At 37.7% G+C, this 18,556-nt stretch overlaps 1 pseudogene; it reads right to left on the bottom strand.

Annotated features, from left to right (window-relative positions):
- Positions 1–1,655: 1,655 nt before the first annotated feature.
- Positions 1,656–2,024, bottom strand: LOC100029291 (V-type proton ATPase subunit G 1-like; annotated as a pseudogene).
- Positions 2,025–18,556: the final 16,532 nt, after the last annotated feature.

Genomic DNA, 18,556 nt, shown 5'->3' with positions numbered 1-18,556 from the left:
AACTTTATCCCACTAACCCTCCAGACAACCATCTTTTAAATCAAAGAATTCTAAAAAGAGGCAAAAAAGGCTGCCAAACCAAGTAATAGATCAGAAAATCTGAGAACAGATAGTGCTTCAAATCTATAACTTCTCAGTTCTGCAAAGAACTTGGGGGATACACCTTCTATCTCTTCTTTGGGCCAAGTTTTGTCATCATAATTTCACAGCATTCAATTTGATTGCTTAATAGTTGTTCTTTCTATTTCCATTACTTTCATTGTATATACTGTTGACTTCACTCTCCATCATTTTGTATATCTTCCCGTGATTTCTTTGTATTCAATTTATACATCAGTTCTGAAAGCATATTAATATTCCAACATATTTGTTTCTGTTCCACGTAACCTTAAGTTTGTTTAGCATTCTTCAGTTAAAAGGTGCTTTGTCTTCAATTCCTTGTTATTATAAAAGGCACTTCTAGAAATATTTTGGTTTATCTGAAGCCTTTCTTTTTGTTATTGAACTCTAGATAGTTTAGTCACTTTACTTACACAATTCCAAATCACTTTCTAGAATGGTTATACCAATTTACAGTTCCACCGATTTATAGAAATGCATGAGTGGCCCATCTGTCCAAAGCCAGTCAGCTAGTCAATAAACATTTATTATGCACCTGCTATGAGCCAGTTACTGAGATAAGCCCTGGAGATACAAAAAGAAATGAGTCCAACGTCCTTCCACCACTGGCCATTCCCATCTTTTGTTAGCTTTGCTAATTTTCTGGCTAATGCATGAAACCTCAGTTGTTTTGAATTTCACTTCTATTATTATTATTCTTTCATAGGGTTATTATTAGTTTGTAATTTCTCTATTCAGGAATGGCTTCTGGTCTTACATATTTCTGTTACTTTTCTAAGGTAAAATATAAATGCTTTCATTGGGCATTTAAAGCTTTTTATAATTTGGATCCAGAGCATCTTTCTGTGATTATTACACAACCCCCCAACTCCCTCCTTCACCAGCTCTACATTCCAGCCAAATTGGTCTACTGGCTGCCCCTCATTACCCAAGTTCCCTTTTATTTATATGCCTTTTCTTTTTTATGTTAAATAGTCTTTTCTGTCAAATGACCATCTATGTACAAAATAAAAAAAAATACAAAAGCACCTGAGTTCTGTCTGCTGGTTCTGTTTCATCAAAGGTAACTCAAAGGATCCTAAATGGCTCTAACGGCAACATAGTATGCCAAACCCCTTCTAGATAGGACTATTTGAAGGGTGCCCATTACTTCCCAGTGCTTCCCTGATGTTAACAATAATGAAGCCCTTGAGAAAGCTACATAGAACTGCATACAGTTTTTAACTACTGTCTTTAAGGAATTTTCTTCAGCACTAAGTCCAGTTAGGAAGCAAGGAAGCATTCTCCCGCCTTCCCGCCAAAAGGCAGAGAAAAGCTGTATTTCTTGTTGGTATGAAATAAGAGAAAAGAATATTAACTGTTTGGATGAGATTTTCGGCTGTATGAAGCCAGATTCTCCCAAAAGGTTGAAGTGCCATACTAAACACTATACAAAAATAATTTAAAATCTTTACAGAAGAATGGAATTGCAGCATGGCTAAAGCTTCACATACTACAGGAGAAAAGGAAACAGCCGATATCTATCATATATGCACTTAATTTCTTTTATCCTCTCCATTTATGAGGTAGTTTTCATCGATTTCCAGATGCATGTCACACTCAAAAGTCAAACAGTTTTCCAGGACTTTCTCCTTGTTCTTCTGAAAGTACTTGTGGAAGACAGACATCTTCTGTAGGTTTCCTTCTCTGCTTCAAAAATGCAACTGCCATGACTACCAGGAGCTGCATCTTCTTTGACTTTAAATTTGTCCTCTCTCTGCAGCTGGTACTGCTCAGGCTCAAGCTGAGCGGCTTTTGCTTGCTTCAGGCTCTGGTTCCTTTCCTTTGTGGGCTTCAGAAACCATCTCAGCTGCCTGCTTCTCTGCCTGCAGCTGTTGCTAGGTACCGTGCGACCTACTGGTCATGGCATTGTTGACAGTGCCCGGGCTCGTCTGTGAGCCTTTTCACAAGCCATCCTCCAAACGTGTAGTGTACTCTCTCCATACCTGTTCACATTCTAGGATCCCTAACGGTCTTCAGAGCTCAACTCAAGTACCACCCTCTAAGTGAGACAGACCTATCTTAGTCACTTCCTGTTCAATTACTTGGTTTTTTGAAACCCCTATCTTCTGTCTTAGAATCTATATACTAAATATTGGCACCATTGCAGAAGAGGAATGAGGGTGAGGCAGTTGGGATTAAGTAACTTTCCCAGGGTCACGTAGCTAAGAAGTAGCTGAGGAACCCAGATTCCCCCCATCTCTCTACTGAGCCACCTAGCTGTCCCTAGAATGTAAGCTTCTTGAGGACAGGAAATATGTCTTTTTCTTTCTTGTATCCTTAGTCCTTCACCCAGTACCTGACATTTAGTAATTGTTTAGTAAGTACTTGTTGAATGAATGAATGAAATGACCTTTCAAGAAAATGACTTTTTTTTAATTAATAAGATTTATTTCCAGGTATCTCAGTCCCTTCTTTCCTTCCCTGCACCATAGAAAGCATCATCTGGAAAACAGATATGTATATATAGGTCATGTTTTCACATTTCCATTTTTCAGTTAACTCTCTGGAGGTGAACATTGGCAAGTTAAATTCTTCAAATATTAAATTTGTACACAAATATAATGTTCCATTGGTTCTATTCATTTTTCTCTTCATTATCTTTTATAATTCTTTCCAAGTTTTAAAAAATTAATATCCTATAAATATTTTAGAACATATAGGTTCTTTTCCTTTTTCCTTGATCTCTTTGGGAAATAGACCCAGCAATGAATCTTCCTGGGACTAAGGGTATATATACATAGTTTCATAGCTGGGCATCATTCCAAATTTTGCTCTCCAAAATGGTTGGATCAGTTCATAGCTTTACAACAGTGTATTAGTGTTCCCACATTTCCATAGCCTCTCTACTATTTGTCATTTTTCCCTTTTGTCATTTTAGCTAATCTGATGGGTGTGAGAAGATACCTTAGAATTGTTTTGATTCACATTTCCCTAATCAGTCCTGATTAAGAGCATTTTTTCATATATCTATGTATAACTTTGGTTTCTTCATCTGAAAATGGTGTTCATGTATTTTGCCCATTTGGATCAATTGGATATCAAAAGGATGACTCTTATTCTCCAAAATTTGATGACATTTTCTATATTTTTTAGATGTGAAATATCTGAGAGATTATGTATGAGAATTTCCCCCCAATTTTCTGTTTTCATTTTAATCTTGGCAATATTTGTTTTATTTTTCTCCAATAACTTTTTGTATAAAACCTTTTCAATTTAATGTACTCAAATTATCCATTTTACATTATTCCACAGTGTTCTCCATCTCTTGTTTGCTCATAAATTCCTCTCCTATCCATAAATCTGATAGGTAATATATACCATCTTTTAATATGATTGTGATTTCTCCTTTTATGTCTAGACCTTGTAAACATTATGATCTTATCTTGGTGAATGGTATAAGATATTGGTCTATATCTAGTTTCTGCCAAGCTACTTTCCAGTTGTCCCAGAAATTTTTTACCAAATAGTGATTTCTTATCCCAATAACCTGGATCTATACTTTAGTCAAATACAAAGTTAACATAATCTTTTGCTATTATTTGTCATATGTCTGTTCTGTTCTACTGATCGACCTTTCTATGTCTTAGCCAGTACCAGATAGTTTAATAATACAGTTTATAATACAATCTGTCTAGAGATGGGCAAGTCATTTAATAATATAATACAGTTTTTGTAACCACAAAAATGTTTCAAGACTGAATTGCCAAAACTGTAAAGATAATTTTTAGTGTCTTGATTTAAATAAAAAATAAGTGGTCGCCATGGGAAAAATTCCCAAATATGAAAATATCCAAGTCAGCTGGATTTTATGGAGATTTTAATTAATACAAATGAAGGAATTTAAGGGAAGGGAGAGAGAGAGAAAATAGTAGGAAGGGCTAGGCCAAATGGACTAGGCTTGAGCCTTAAGAGAGACTAGTCAATCTTTTATCACACACCACAAGATCATCCTAAAGCAAAACTCCAGTCCTTCCCTGAAATCCTCAACTCCTGTACTCAGTTCAGAGACCCCCTCCAAACTAACTCCAAACTCCAACTAAGTTCAGAGACCCTCCTCTGAACTCCTGACCTCCTTTTAAAGAGAATTTTCTCTTATGTCACCTCCTCTAAATTTTCACATCTACCAATCACAGTAGATGTTTTCCCCAGGACTGTCCATTCTTAGTTCACATCTTCTTTTGTTATCACCTTCTCTGATTAGATTATATCTTCTGAGTAGTTCACATCTCTTTGCTAAGTTTGCCCTTTGTAAGTTGCTTGACCTTTTAGTGATTAATTTACCCTTTATAGGTACTTATCACCGTTTTATATTAGATCTAAAATAGAGCAACTAGCTTGGGTTTTTGCTTCACTATAAGTATGAGTTGGGGACTTTTCATTGTTCAATCAGGAGTTTTACAACTTTATCTTCCCCTAAGGCACTGTATGAGCAGGGTGGAGTAATTTTAAAGTTCTCAATACATTCCTGATTAAGTACCTCCATTGTAGAAAATGGGGAATAGCTCAATCAAATCTTCTGAAGTAGAGTCTGAGCAGTTTTAAGATTCACACTTTATAATACAGTTTATAATCTAGTGCTGTTAAACCTTTACATTTTTTAATTCTTTTGATATTCTTGATCTTTTGTCCTTCCAAATAAGTTTTTTTTAAAATTATTTTCCCAGCTCAGTAAGATAATTTTTTGGTAATTTTATTGGGAAGTCATTGAATAGGTAGATTCATTTAGGTAGGATTGTCATATTTTAACATGTTGGAAGAAGATGACTTTCAATCTCCTGGTCTCTGAGATGTTGCTACTAAAACAAATCTGAAGAATTTAAAAGAGTTTTGTGCTATACAGTGGAGATAATAGTCAATTAGATCCATGTTCAAAACCTAGTTTTTCTTCTTACTATTTGTATAATTTGAGCAAGTCATCCAACCACACTGGGCCTCTGTTCCTCATTTTTAAAGTGAGGCTATTAGTTTAAAAGACCTCTTAAGGCCACTCCAGTTCTAATTCCATGATCCTCTGAATATATGTCTCTTCAATATGATTGTTGAAGAATCCTTTAAAAGATTTCAGGGGATCATTTGAATAAGTTCTGAGGAAAGTAGCTGCTGAATCTGGAACCATTATTTTTTGCACATAGAATGATAAATACTAGGATTAGATGGAACCTTGGGGACAACTTAGTCCAACCTTATTACTGTATAGATGAGAAAATAGAGACCTAGAGATGAAGTGATTTGATGGCAAAGCAAAGATCATGGCAAAGTCTTAGGATCATTAACCTCAAGATCCTAGAACTGCAACTGGAAGAGACCTTGGAGGACATCAAATCCAACCCTTTTGTTTTCCAAATAAGTATGCTGGGGCCCATGGAGGTTAAATGGCTTGCCCGTCTCTAGACAGATACAGGCAGGATTTGGACACAGGTAGAATGATTCTAAATCCAGCACTCTTTCCAAGATATCAGGCAAACTACAGTCCAAGTCTTCAGGCTCCCATTTCATAAATCTTTCATTAAAGAACCATCCTGCTTCATGGCTCACTTCCCTAACACTCAAGCCTAAATTGTAAATGCAGGTGTGTCTGGCCTTTAAGGGCTGGTGGAACAGACAATAAGCACTTTGCAATAACTTCTTGGCAGGTTGAAAATGGAACTTGATTTGCTCTTCTCAGCTATGCAAAAGGAGACTTGGAAAAGTCAAAACTCCCTATGTGATCTTCCTAGTCCCTCTATTAGGACAAATAAAGTTTCTGGAGTTTGAATGCTAAGCTCAGCATATATTTGTTTATGTCTTTGTGAACTGTCTCTCTGCTAATGTTGCACCATGTTGAGGTATGCTTCAGAATTCTGGGTCTTTGTGGAATTTTAGAGTAATGAACATTTTGGATTATAAACGGTAGGACATATGTGTTTTGTTTCTTTGCACTATTCAGTGAACCCCTTCCCATAAGTAGGGGTGTATAAACAAATAGGGCTTTTATGCTATAAAGGTTAAATGTCTTATAGGTTTTCTATGCAAATGTAGATTCTTCGTATCTGAAAATTGCTCCAGAGTAAGTTTTGGAGGTTTAGGGAAGGAGATGATTAACAACGATGACTTTAGAGAGGTGTAAAGACCAGAGAAAGAATCTGAGAATAGGAGAAGAACAGTATGTGTATGTTCAAGGGACTAACAGATGACATTTGTTGAATTATTTCAGTAAAGCCAGTCAATTAATCTTTCTGTACTTCAGTTGTCCTTTTTATAAAATGAAGATAATAGTATTTTACTTTTGCAATAAACAGTATTTAATAGGAGACAGGTAGTTTCTTCAAGTCTATTTCTGCTCTAACAGCTTTTGGAAGGTAGAAACAGGGTACAACTAAAAGGGAATTACAGACTTTCAGGCTGCAAGGGAGAACTGAACTGATGGACCTGGAAAGACAATTCGAATTTGATGAAATATCTAAGTAAGAGGCACCTCTCGGTCTGGACAAAATTTTAACTTTGTCCTGTACTTATAGTTTTTTGCCTGTGCTTCAAAGTTCTTATTGCCCTCAAGGTTTCTTGAGCTCTGTATTTTGGGGCCATTTGATTCTACTCTGATTCACTCTAAAATTCACCATCCCTTAAAACGATTTCATATCCAATGACCTGAACTCTGAAGTTATCTTCTCTGACCACAATCTCATATTATTCTACCTTCCAGGTCCATTACTCCTTGCCGTTGTTCAGTAGTTCAATTATGTCTAATTCTTCCTGAGCCTGTGACCATAGCACACCAACTTCTTCCAACTTCTACTATCTCCTGAAGTTTGTCCAAGCTCAAGTTTGTTGCTTCCACGACACTATTCATTCATCTCATCCTTTGCTGTCACTTTCTCTTTTTGCCTTTAATCTTTTCCAGCATCAGTTCTTTTCCAAAAAGTCCTACACTGTGTTATTACCTCTTTTCAGCTCCTCAATCTCTAATTAAAATTATTGAAAAAAACCTTTACTTAATTAATTAATTTAGAATATTTTCCCATAGTTACATGATTCATGTTCTTTCCCTCCCCTCATACTTCCCCCCACCCCCAGGAGCCAATAAGCAATTCTACTGGGTTTTAAATGTATCATTGATCAAGATCTATTTCCATATTATTAATGTTTGCAATAGAGTGATCATTTGGAGTCTACATCCCCAATTATATGCCCAACAAACCATGTGATCAAGCAATTGTTTTTCTTCTGTGTTTCTGCTCCCACAGTTCTTCCTCTGAATGTGGATAGTGTTCTTTATCATAAGTCCCTCAGAATTGCTGCAAGTAGAGAAGTCCATTACGTTCAATTGTACCACAGTGTATCAGTCTCTGTGTACCTTGTTCTCCTGGCTCTGCTCCTCTCACTCTGCATCACTTCCTGGAGGTTGTTCCAGTTCACATGGAATTCCTCCACTTTATTATTCCTTTGAGCACAATAGTATTCCATCACCAACAGATACCTCAATTTGTCCAGCCATTCCCCAATTGAAGGGCATCCCCTCATTTTCCATTTTTTTTGCCACCACAAAGAATGCGGCTATGAATATTCTTGTACAAGTCTTTTTCCTTATGATCTCTTTGGGGTACAAACCCAGCAGTGCTATGGCTGGATCAAAGGGCAGACAGTCATTTAAAGCCCTTTGCTGCTCTCAACTCTTGAATCCCTTCCCCTTTGACTCCTCATGCTTCTCATCCATCTGACCCACAGCCCTACATAAGTCTCATCATCTATTTCTTCCTTTTCTACTCCTAAGCAGACAAATGCTGTTGGGGGAAATTACATTTACAGAAACCCAAGTATAGCAGCAGATATTCAGGAAAGAGATTGCCAACACCAGTGTTGCTAAGTGTTTCTTCAAGGATTGTTGCTGTTCCAGGATAGGTTACAGGGTCTTGCTCTAGTTTCCCTGGAACACAAAGGGAGTGGGAAAACTTATTTTTTTACTAACCCTAACCTACATATCTAAGTGGGGAATTCCTACTGAGTCAGAGAGAGGACTGAAACAAAAAGATCTGTACCCAACAAGTTTTTCTGTGTTTGCCAGGTTCAGCCAAAAACAGCTCCATCTAAGAGCAGCAGCTGGGAAGAAGCAGCAGAAACAGCAGCAGTTCAGTGGAGAGCCAGCCCAGCAGAAGGTGCCAGCGACCATTCTGCAGGGAAGCAGCAGGTCACAGCCTCTGCTGTGGAGACGGGGTGGAGTACCAGGAAGGCACACCTGACAGTCTTGAAGCACAGCCAGATATTAGAAGAGTTGTGAGAGACACTTCAGCTGGGATTCAGCCAAAGGATCATGAATTGTCCACAGACTTCCCTTGCCCACGGGGGTCATGGGAATCTGTGGGAGATTGTATCCCCTATTTATTTTGCTAATAGTAATAATGAAGTACTAATTAAAAATTTTAAATTTGTTTTATTGTGCCTGGTCTGTTAGTAGAGAATGGCACTGAGGCATAGCTACTTATTGATAATTACCCAAATTTCCTCCATCCTAAACCTGGAGAAGAGCAACCCAAGCATTGCAGGAACTATTTCTACTAGAGACCCTTCCATGTAGGCTTGACTAGTTTTTATTGAGGCTCTGCCTCATGCAGGCTAGGCTAGCTTTTTTGTTTTATTAATAAATCATTAATTAATTAATTAATTAATTTTGAAATTAACCTCAAGTTGTAATTGGTTTAAGGGACTAAGTTACTAAACTGTTGGAATTTCCTGGTGGACTAAGAATAAAAGTCAGTGCACAAAAGAGCCAGAACCTCCTTCCTCGGTCTTGGTACAAGCATGGAACCACACTGTAAATACAGAGGCTAGAAATCTGTGCCCAATTATATTTTTACTGAATATCCTCTCTGTGTTAGGGTTAGATAAAACTCTTTTCTTACTGCTAGATGTTCAAGAGCGTCTCATTTCATTCCAAACCCAAACTGGAGCCTCTAGATTGCCTGATTCAGGCCTGGCCCACAACACCACGCTACGTATACCGCCTTGCTGATTGGGTCTCACACAGGCATCTAGGACTTGCCCTCAGTGGGATTATCACTGCTAAGGGGTAAACCTACTAAATCTTGCTGATTCTCCCCACTCCGTGATATAATCCAAATCCTGGCAGTGACCTTTCCAAAAGCTCCCAACACTATCACCATCTTGTTTACTCTTTTTGGGGGGTTTTAAACCCCTACTTTCCATTTTACAATCAATACCATGTATTGGTTCCAAGGCAGAAGAGCAGTAAGGGTTAGGCAATGGGGGTTAAGTGACTTGCCCAGGTCACACAGCTAAGAAGTGTCAGAGGTCACATTTGAATCCAAGACCTTCCATCTCTAGGGATGGCTCTCAATCCACTGAACCATCTATCTGTTCCCCTTGTTCACTCTTAGCTAAAAGAGGACCTCCTGTCCTCTTTTACTGAGACTATCTAATATATCTAATATAAGACTATCTAATGTGAACTTTCCAAACTCTTCTTCTCCAGCCCTTTAATTTTTCCATAAGTTCATCCAATTTTGTTGTATATATTTATAGATTTAGAACTAGAAGTAACCTTAAAAGTTATTGAGCCTAACCCTCTCATTTTACAGATGAGGAAACTGAGGCCAGAGAGATTTAGTAACTTGTCCAAGGTAACAACTAGCAGAAATGGGATTCAAACCTAAGTTGTCCAAGATACTACTATGCTTCTCTTTTTCAGTCTTAGAAAAGTAGTTAGTGATCTTTGCCAAAGTTAACTCCTTCATCTATATAGTCTATTCCGTAGCCTCTTATTATGCTCCATCAGTTTTCTGCTCTCCCAGGAAATTCAGTGTTTCCTTAGCTAGAGACTCTTTCCCATTAACCTTCAAGAATGCACAAGCCTCCATCTAAAAAACAAAAAGAAAAAAATTCCCTTGATTCCTTCAATTATTGACCACTGATTTATGTTTTATTTTAGGGACAAAAGATTTTAAAAATTCAAATCTATTGAATAATTTAGTAAGCTGGTATATTACATGAGAAGCAATATAACTGTGTATGTAAAGGTCAGGCATGGAGAAGACCTAAATTCAAGTCCTTCCTTTGATATACTAGATTCAAGCAACTCTAAGACTTTTACTATAGAAAAATCTGTATGTTTAGGGAGTTCCTGTGTTGGGAATTTTTTATACCAGTGAAATTTTAGTTCTGGAGACACACATATGTATATGTTTATGTCCATATATTATACCTATGAAATTTTAATGATCTGTATTATACAACTTGACATTTTTACTAATCTCAGTGTAGCCTGGGTGGGGAAGCACTGATCTTGTCTATGATCAGTTAAAAAACAAACAAAAAACAAACAAAAAAAACAACTGAGATCCAAATAAGTTAAGTGACTTTTACAAGTATTTACTGCTAGTTAGTAGAAGATTCTGGTCTGGAACCCAGTCTCAGAACTAAGTCTTGTGTCTCTGATTTTAGCCCTGTTTTCACTATATTACATTACTTTTCTAGACCGAACCTCAAGAATTTTTACCTTTCCAAAAAGCAATTCTTGAACAAGAGAATTGTGGGGAGAGGAACATGATGGCTGTCTTCAGATATCTGACTAACTGACAGCCTTTCAGAAAAACTCCCCAGATTTCTCTGGTTAATTTTTCACTGAGGGATTTTCCCCCTAAAAACTGCTTCCAGAGAGAGGTCAGACAGGATCCTGCTCTTGATCCCTATTTCTTCTGAAATAAGGTAAGATTTTGGTTTCAGTTTTAGATTAAGTTTGTCCCAGGAATTGGGGTATTTTGAATTAAGGTTTAGGTTTCCTTCCAGGAGAGAGATCCCCCAGGGATTGGGGAACTTTAAGTTTAGGCTAAGTTAGGTCCATCAGAGGTTTGATTTAAGTAAGAGATTTGAATCCAATTTTTCCCAGGAAGTATAAATTTGGATTTTCTGCAGGCATTGTGGAATATACATTTATTTGTATTAAATTTTATTGTGATTTTTAAGTTTTCTCCCCACAAATTGGGGAAGTTTATGGTCAGATTAAGTTAGTCCTTAATAGGGTGGTTTAGAGTTAAGTTTTGGTTACTAAACAGAGAGATAGAATTATGTGACATCTAATGTAAATTAATGAGATTTAGTTGATCATTTGTTTTGTTTCTACTTAGGCTCTTTTCATTATTGCAAATTGAAAAAAAATAAGGCCAACAATTAAAAAACTTATTCTAATGAGATGAACTTCTTGTTTTAATTTAATGAACAGTTTCTGCTCATCTTCCCTTACAGGATTGCCTCCATCTATCCCATTTTTGCATTTGTCTTATTTTTTTCTGTAAAAAAATTTTTTGTTTTGTGTTGTTGAATGTTATTTGTAGATTTGTGTGAAGGGTTAGAAATAAGGGGTTAATATAAAAAGTTGGACTAGATTATGTAGGAGTAGGGTCACCAGGAATTTAATCAAATTCCAAAGAAATTTATTTTAGTAATTTATTTATAAAATATAGAGTAAAAGGAAGTAAATCAGAGAGAGGATATGGTAAGATATTTAGCCTATGCACTAAGTATTTTGCTCCAGCCCCTGGCTCAACCCAGGTAGGACTAATTAGCCCTTAGCTGGAGGGGCCTCAACCTTGAGCTGAGGACCTGGGGACGTAGGAAGCCTCTCTCAATAGGGTAGATCTCTCCTGAGGTTAGTCCCTTCAGAAAATCCAGGAAAGGACTCAGCTTTTTTCACTCACCCCACATGGTAGTTTTAAGGAAAGTGGAAGCAGTCCAAGATCCTCAGGCAGAGCTCCTCCAAAGTCAAGTTGAAGATGAAAGACCAAAAAAAGCTCCTTCACAGGAAGTTCTTGGCATTTTTAAAGACCATTCCTTTTTATCACTTCCTATGACTTCCTTCCATTTTACTTGTACCAGTTACAGCTAAGGCTTTGCTTAGAACTGCCCAGGGCACAGTCACTTGATTCTGATTTGTCACCCACTATCACATAAGTGGGTCACAGACCTCCCCCACTCAAGTGTAAGTGGGGTGTGTTACGCTTCTGGTGATTAAATCTAAAAATGGGCAGAGGAGAGTTAATTTAATCTTCACATTTGTTACCTTGAAAGAGTTCTAAGAAGGGAAAATGCAGCCAACCAGAAAACTGCGAAAAGGTTGTAGACAAAGAGTTTAGTACACTGGGAAAGCTCCATGAAGTGTCATATCTGAAGCAGTTTATTCTATAAGCAAGACAAACTCTCACTTTAGGCTTCCAATGGGAGATTAGGTTATAAGAAAAGAAAAAAGGCTTCCAAGATACCTTTTTTCTTGTCATTTCATCTTTGGCCATGTTGGAATTACAGAAATAAAGTTAGATAATCATAGGAAGGAAAACTTTCCTGTTTTTTAAAACTGCAAAAAAAAGTAACTTTCAATTTTGGAATTAATAATTTTCACTTAGCAACATATGCTGAAATATCTTAGTGGGTTTTAAGATGCCACTCTGTAAAATTTGTTTTAAGGAAAAATAAGAATTTAATTCTGTAAGTTTTAGGGGTAAAAATAATTTAGTTCTGTAAGGTTTAGAGGTAAAAAAACACTTGGTTTACCACTCTCGACCCCCAAGATTGATTGCCCTGTTAACTGTTGTTTTAGTGTAATGAAGGAACAATGCTAGTTTGAAAGCAATTCCAGAGTGACGAAAAACATGTGTATGTATGTATATGTGTATATATATATACACATATATATATTTGTGTGTATGTATATGTATATGTGGCTTGTAGTATTAACCCTTCCTTGGACATAAAAAGCAAAAAGATCTCTTTTTGACTCCCACACCAGCTGTTATAGTGAAAATCACCTATAAAGATTATTATAATATTAATTTATGGTCGCCAAGGAATTTACCTAAGAAATTCCTAAAATGAAACACTCAAGTCAGAATGGAGTTTATGGTGGTTTAATCACAAGGGGAGTAAGAAAAAGGAGAGGGAGAAAAGGAGAGAGGAGGAAAGGGAAAAAGGTTAACTCAACCTTTTGGCAGAGCCAGAGGGAGTTTAGGCCCGAAGGCCAAGGTAGAGAAGAGAATCAGTCCTTGGCTCATGTGACTGATCTGAAGGAAAGCTGTCTGTGGGCCTCCTCCCTGCTCAAGTTCCTAGCACGAACTGGGGCCTAGCCCTGTCCACAGGAAGTGAGCGAATTCCAGAGGCTGTTCCCTACCTCACTTCCTGTGCCTCACAAGTGCCAATGGTGGATCAAGCTTGGCTTAGGACAGCCCAGGTGGGCAGTTGGTTATTTCTGATTTGTCATTGACTAGCACATGCCCGTGTAGTGTGGGTGTGCACAAATTTTGGTGCTAGACCAAGCAAGATGGAGATTTTAAAATTCACACAGCTCAGAGACTGTGACTCTTCTAGTTTGTGATTCTCCTCTTCTGACCCTGTTAACCCTTCTCATCTCAGATCAGTTCCCAAATAAAGGTGTGAGACAAAAAATGCTGGGAAAATTCAGGGAAATGAGTTAACATTCTGCTCTTAGAAATTTGTGATGGAATTTAAAAATCAGAGTTCCAAATATTTGCAAGATTGATTTCCTAAAGGGCCTTTTATTCCATCTCTAAGTCAAGAACATAATCTTGCTTAATAAAAGATATTTTTACTTTAATTCTGGAGGGAGTTTATGTTTGAGGTTTTATCAATACGAAGCACTCCTACTTTGGAACTGCCTCTCCCATCAACAACTTGCTCATAATTTACAGCCTTAAAAGTGTGGCTGGGCCATTGGTAGTTAAATCTTTGACTTGTGGCACTTTGCCCATGGTCACATAGCTAGTGTGTGTCAGAAGCAGGTCTTAAATCCAAGCCTTCATGACCTTATGGTGAAACCTCTATCCACCACATATTACTGCTCCATATGGAAAATATAGCTTTGCAAAATATGACTTCTTTTGACAAAGGCAGAAGAGGAAATGGGAAACAAAGAGCTTTGTTCATTCACAATTGTTACCAAACCAGCTTATAGTTGAGACTAGCTGAGTTCAATTGTTCTTTCTGAAATTTTGGTGGGTTAAACAGCACTGAAAATGGGGACTCTCAAAAAGGTTGCTGCTATTCTATTGCATTTTACACATAATATTAAGGAGTCCAATATTCCCTAGTCCTAAGCAGAGGAAAGAAGAAAGGAATAATGATAGAAAGGAAAAAGGAGGTTTATATATTGAATGTCAGTCCTCATAAGGAAAGTGGAAGAAGCCTAGTTGGGCATGTATCTAGAGCAGGCTAGATCTGGATGCTGCATGATGTACTATTAAGGTATAGAAACAGGATAAGTTCTATCATTTGTTACCTCTACACAGACAGGATCTCAATGCCTGAGCATTATAGAATTTTAAAGCTAGAAGGGAACTTTATCTGACACATGAGCCCCTTCTTCAACATGCCATACCAAGGGTTATTCATCCATTTTTTCAGTACCTCCAGTAGAAGGATGCTCATTTCCTAAAATGCAGTTAAATCACAGGATGATTTTGGAGAAACCTGGAAAGACTTACATGAACTGTTGCAAACTGAGTGAACAGAACCAGAAGAACATTGTATACAGTAACAGAAACATTTATTGATAAATAACTGTGAATGACCTAGTTATTCTCAACAATACAGTGAACTCATGATGAAAAATACCATACCATCTACCTTCAGAGAAAGAACTGATGGAGTCTGATTGCAGATCAAAACAATTTTCTTTCTTTTCCTTCCTTCCTTCCTTCCTTCCTTCCTTCCTTCCTTCCTTCCTTCCTTCCTTCCTTCCTTCCTTCCTTTCTTTCTTTCTTTCTTTCTTTCTTTCTTTCTTTCTTTCTTTCTTTCTTTCTTTCTTTCTTTCTTTCTTTCTTTCTTTCTTTCTTTCTTTCTTTCTTTCTTTCTTTCTTTCTTTCTTTCTTTCTTTCTTTCTTTCTTTCTTTCTTTCTTTCTTTCTTTCTTTCTTTCTTTCCTTAAGCCTGTAATCCCAAAGTTTCTACTAAACCCACCACATCCTGCTCTATGTGTGACAAAACAGAAGTATGTCAATGAAGCTCATCCCCTCCCCCTCCTACAACTTTACCTGTCTATCAAACATTCCTGACATACCACAGTTGTGCCAGGGTTGCATCCGTGTATGTCTTGTACATCAATAAAAGTTAAGGTTTGGGGCAGAATCAGGGGGAACCATGAGGAGAAGAGACAGAGCAGGCAGGTGAGGGGAGGAGAGAAGATACATGCAGGTTAGGCACTGCGTGGTCAGGTTACTTATAGGAACATTGTCTACCCTTCCAATAAACTTTATAAAAAATATGTATATATATACATATGGGTAGAAATATTTATTTTAATTATTATAGAAGGGAGGTGGAGGGCTGCTCTTAGGTACAATATTAATCACCCAACTGCTGACTCCTAGTATAAGGTAATAATTGTCAGCAAAAACAATTAAGATGCTGACCCCTTATTGCAGAGACCTTGGAAAGGTTAGCCATAATAATAGACATAACGTTACTATCCATAGTGATTATTTTTGTGCTTTTCAACTTATTTGGCACTTGTATCATTAATTAAGACTTGCCCATGTGAAAGATCTTGTATTCATTCTATTTTAATTTTGACTCTATTTTCTGTGTTTAATATGACACTATGTCATCAGATTTCTGGGCATAAAAAAGGCTATCTCCTAAGGCTCGGGATCTTTGGTCTTGATCTTGATCAGAATCTGGCTTTATTGTGAGATTGGCCCTCTCCCAATAAAGTTATTATTAGCTCGGAGACTTTATTAGTGTGATAATTTTTCAGCACAAAAGGAAGGAAGAAAGGGAGGGAGGAAAGAAGGAAGGGAGAAAAGGAGGAAAAAAGGAAGGAAGGTAGGTAGGAAGGAATAAAGGGAGGAAGAGAGGAAATAAGGAAGGAAGGAAAGAAGGAAGAAGGAAGGAAAATGAAGAAAGAAAAGGAATGAAGGGAGGGAGGGAGGGAGGGGGATGGAAGGAAGGAAGGAGGTAGGGAATATTAAGTGACTACTAGATGCCTGGTATTATGTTAAGTGAGTTACAAATATTATCTCATTTGATCCTCACAACATTTGATCCTCCATTGATACCTCCTAACAAGAGGTAGGTAGTATTATTATTCCTAATTTGCAGTTGAGGAAACTGAAGCATACAGAGATCAAGTGACTTGATCAAGGTCATACAAATAAGAAGTAGTGTCCAAGGCCAGATTTGAACTCCAGTCTTCCTAATTCTGGGTTTAGCACTTTATCCATTGCTCCCACTAATGACACTAGCTGTGGGATCCTACATAAGGTACTTAACCTTAGTGCCTCAAGCAACTCTTTAAGATGGGAGCTCTTAATGGGGCATCCATCAACTTGTTTTTTAAAAACATATATTTTCATAATGATATTTTAATATAATTTGTTTCTTTAGAGTTCTAAGTGAAGATACCATTCTCAAAAGGGGTCCATTGGCTTCACCAGCCTGCAATGGGGTCCATGACTCAGAAAAGGTTAAGGATTCCTGTATTTATAGTTCTGTAATCTGTTTGGAGGAGGGAGCTCCCAAACCAAGAGATAACCATGTACATGAAATCCCAGACCCTTCTTTCTAGTAGTGTAGTAATTGTTAGGAAAGTTTTCCTAGGGCAGTTGTCTACTTTTGAGGTATCCCTAGTGTTTCACACAGAGCCTAGAACATAGATGATGCTTCATAAATGTTTCTTCTTGTTTTCATTATGGGAGTAGACTGCTCCTCTTCTGTGTATCGATATAACCCTGCCCAAATCATACAGCATGAATGCAAAGAGAGGAGACTTTTCTACCTTTGTGCCTGAGAGTGCCCCCCAACCCCTGTTTCTTTTTGTAGTAGCTGAACAAGAGGTTGGAATAAGAAACAAAATTTTAATGGACCCTTTCGCCAAGTCCTAGGCATCAGGGCTGCCTTGGCTGGTTGCTCTTGAAAGCAAGTTGGCACGATGCCTGGAATTGCTGTGCTGAATAACAGGGGGCCTGGTATCTGCGCGTGTGTGTGTTTGCATGTTTAGTACAAGTCAAGAAGTCTGAATTTCCCTCAGGAATTGACTAGGATGCTCTAACAGCTTCTCAGCATGTACAGTGTCATGGAGTTCTGCTTCAAAGCTGTAAACAAATATATAATCCATAGTGTGTTTTAAGAAGACAATTGGTTCAAAGTGTTTGGCTATGTAGTTTAACATCACAATCTGGAAGGGAAAAATGATGTCATCCACTGGCAGAGGGTTCCACATATTTTAGCCAGACCTTCCTGAAAACACAAAGTATCCTGAATTTCACTTGATGGGCTCAGGATTGAACGTGTTCATAAAGGTATGTCCTAATTTGAGGAATTTTCTGTAGCCAGCTTTCTTTCTGGATTTAAAAAAAAAAATCGCTTCCAGTTTGTAAGATCAGTGTTGAAAGTCCCTCAAAAGAATGAGCTGTAAATGTAAACCCAAACCAGGAAATCGGGTCAAAGTTAATAATTTGTGAAGGGAGGCCTTTTCAAGGGGCAGGTGGACCTGTGTCTTTGTGAATGAGAACAGGAGGACTTTGTAAAGTGACATTTCTGGTTCATTTATTACTTCCCTTCAAGTTGGCCCTATTTTTTTAATCATTCTCCATTTTGACTGAAGAAAAGCATAGCCTACCTTGACCTGTTAGCAAGGAAGAATCCAGAGAAAACCCAAGATTGTGGGAAGGCCACCCCTCCCCTGCTTTTGTATGACTGGAATATGCCTCCTTTCAAGGTTCAACTCAGATGACACTCTCCGTGGCCTTCCATGGAGTTAGTAATGACCTCCCCTAAAATTATTTTTATTTACTTACCTGTAAACAAATAAGGCAGGTCCATATTGTACCCTGTCACTACTTGGTAGAATAAAACTCTTTGAATGCTGAGACTATTTTTTTGGGCATAATAGATGTTTTCTATATCCATGTGCACACACACATACACACACACACACACACACACACACACACACACACACACACACACACACGGTATTATTCCAAGTCTTAGAGCAGGTAAAACTGCAATAAGCCTTTTGAGACACATTGCCTATGCTTGCTAATTGAGTTTAGTTAAAGATGTGTGATGAAAAAACGTCAAGACAGCATTTGTCCCTGAAAAAGTTTCCCCTCCTTTGGGAGCTCTTACTTCTAGGAGGGAAATTGGTGCATTTCCATGAAGAGGAATGAAATACTGACAGAGTCCACCCAGCAGCCAGGGATTGAGGAAATCTACTTTTTCTTTGGGGTTATAAATCTGCTAGAGAAGGAAGGAGAATTCTCCGTTGGCTGATAAGTGCTCGATGCTCAGATCTGTTCTGGCCACTTTTATTCCAGACAACTACTTAGAGGAGTGCTCTGGGGGAATCGCTAGTCCTTCTAGTATGAAGTGCAAAATATGTCTGTGTTGCCTAACGT

This window comes from Monodelphis domestica, chromosome 7 (genome assembly GCF_027887165.1).
Source record: "Monodelphis domestica isolate mMonDom1 chromosome 7, mMonDom1.pri, whole genome shotgun sequence".
Lineage (NCBI taxonomy): Eukaryota > Metazoa > Chordata > Mammalia > Didelphimorphia > Didelphidae > Monodelphis > Monodelphis domestica.
The sequence above is the reverse complement of the archived record's forward strand: the minus strand, read 5'-3'. Positions and strand labels throughout refer to the sequence as shown.